The following is a 2,500-nucleotide window of genomic DNA, read 5'->3' as shown; positions in this document are numbered from 1 at the left end:
CTTTTACTTCCTCTAAATGATCAAGTTTGATCGTCTTCTCGACACGCCGACGCGGCCGTTGCCAGCCGCGACGGGGCCGATCCAAGGATCTCACTAAACCATTCAATCGGTAGTAGCGACGGGCGGTGTGTACAAAGGGCAGGGACGTAATCAACGCAAGTTGATGACTTGCGCTTACTGGGAATTCCTCGTTCAAGGGAAACAATTGCAAGTCCCTATCCCAATCACGAATGAGGTTCAACGGGTTACCCGGACCTTTCGGCCTAGGTTAGACACTCGCTGCTTCACTCAGTGTAGCGCGCGTGCGGCCCCGGACATCTAAGGGCATCACAGACCTGTTATTGCTCAATCTCGTGTGGCTAAACGCCACTAGTCCCTCTAAGAAGTTAGACGCCGACCGAGAAGGTCGCGTAACTATTTAGCATGCCAGAGTCTCGTTCGTTATCGGAATTAACCAGACAAATCGCTCCACCAACTAAGAACGGCCATGCACCACCACCCACAGAATCAAGAAAGAGCTCTCAATCTGTCAATCCTACCTGTGTCCGGGCCGGGTGAGTTTCCCCGTGTTGAGTCAAATTAAGCCGCAGGCTCCACTCCTGGTGGTGCCCTTCCGTCAATTCCTTTAAGTTTCAGCTTTGCAACCATACTTCCCCCGGAACCCAAAGACTTTGGTTTCCCGGAAGCTGCCGGAAAGGTCGTCATGGTAACGCCTCCCGATCGCTAGTTGGCATCGTTTATAGTCAGAACTATGACGGTATCTGATCGTCTTCGAACCTCTGACTTTCGCTCTTGATTAAAGAAAACATTCTTGGCGAATGCTTTCGCAGTAGTTCGTCTTCCGCCGATCCAAGAATTTCACCTCTAACGGCAGAGTACGGACGCCCCCGTCTGTCCCTCTTAATCATTACCTCGTGCTCCGAAAACCAACAAAATAGAACCGAGGTCCTATTCCATTATTCCATGCAACACTATGCAGGCGAACAGCCTGCTTTGAACACTCTAATTTTTTCAAAATAAACTTATCGGCCACCGCCGACACTCAGTCAAGAGCACCGACGGAGAACCGAAGGTGAGGCGAACGCAACCAGTGACACGCCTTGCGACGGACCGGCGGCGCTCGCCCAAAATCCAACTACGAGCTTTTCAACCGCAACAACTTTAGCATACACTGTTGGAGCTGGAATTACCGCGGCTGCTGGCACCAGACTTGCCCTCCAATGGATACTCGTTAAGAGTTTTAGGATGTACTCATTCCAATTACAGGGCCTCGTTAGAGTCCTGTATTGTTATTTTTCGTCACTACCTCCCCGTGTCGGGAATGGGTAATTTGCGCGCCTGCTGCCTTCCTTGGATGTGGTAGCCGTTTCTCAGGCTCCCTCTCCGGAATCGAACCCTGATTCCCCGTTACCCGTTATCACAAAGGTAGGCACGTAGCGTACCTTCGACAGTTGATAGGGCAGACACTTGAATGATACGTCGTCGGTGCAGAGACCGTACGATCCGCGTGGTTATCCAGAGTCATCAAACGTCACAGGACGAACCCGGTCGGTTTTGATCTGATAAAAGCGCGCCTCCCGAAGTCGGCGCTTAATGCATGTATTAGCTCTAGAATTACCACAGTTATCCACTTCGCTTACGAGACCAAATAAACCAAGACTGATTTAATGAGCCATTCGCAGTTTCGCTTTACGAGAACTCGTACTTGCACCTGCATGGCTTAATCTTTGAGACAAGCATATCACTACTGGCAGGATCAACCAGATAGCTGCGACAGCTGCGCTCGGCCCTTGCTGGGCCGCCCGGCGCGTGCTCGTCGCATTCGTTTAAGACCGAGGCGATCGCCTGCGGCCGTACTCAGCTTCGACAGTCGCTGGCCGCGACGTCCACGCTCTCGCCGGCAGTGCCAGGCGGAGCGATTTGCGTTTTTTCTTTGCTCGCCCTCTCTCGGGCTCGATCCATTCAGTTTCGCACAAACAAGAGCTCTGCCGGCCGCCTGCAGCGGTGCCTAAAACCCGGGCATAACAATGCGACCGTTCTGCTAGGCCGACAAGCGCTCAAGCCAGACGCTCGATCGAACGCCCCCTACATATTAGTCGAGACAACGGCTCGCTCATTAGCATCGCGTTTGTACTTTAACTTTTTTCGGCTCGGCTTCTTTCGACGCCGATGCCGGCGACGCAGCACTCTCTCGCCCGCCAGCCACCGAGAAAAGGGTGCGCTCCGACCGGCCCCGCACCGCTCTTTCTTGGCTCATTCGAAATTACTGTCTTTCGCTCTGACATGCCTTACCTAGGGTTAGGTTAGTATGCTTGCACGTTTGTACTTTAACTTTTTTCGGCTCGGCTTCTTTCGACGCCGATTCCGGCGACGCAGCACTCTCTCGCCCGCCAGCCACCGAGAAAAGGGTGCGCTCCGACCGGCCCCGCACCGCTCTTTCATGGCTCATTCGAGTTTACTGTCTTTCGCTCTGACATGCCTTACCTAGGGTTAGGTTAGT

General features: G+C 53.1%; 1 non-coding gene across 1 annotated transcript in view; it reads right to left on the bottom strand.

Annotated features, from left to right (window-relative positions):
* LOC144423662 (small subunit ribosomal RNA) overlaps positions 1–1,767 on the bottom strand; it is a 1,810-nt gene extending 43 nt beyond the window's left edge. The window contains exon 1 of the ribosomal RNA XR_013476127.1: positions 1–1,767. This exon is cut by the window's left edge and continues 43 nt beyond it. This is a non-coding gene — a ribosomal RNA (small subunit ribosomal RNA).
* Positions 1,768–2,500: the final 733 nt, after the last annotated feature.

Source organism: Styela clava, chromosome 5 (genome assembly GCF_964204865.1).
Source record: "Styela clava chromosome 5, kaStyClav1.hap1.2, whole genome shotgun sequence".
In the NCBI taxonomy this organism is placed as follows: domain Eukaryota; kingdom Metazoa; phylum Chordata; class Ascidiacea; order Stolidobranchia; family Styelidae; genus Styela; species Styela clava.
Note: the sequence above shows the minus strand (reverse complement) of the source record. Positions and strands in the feature narration are given on the sequence as shown.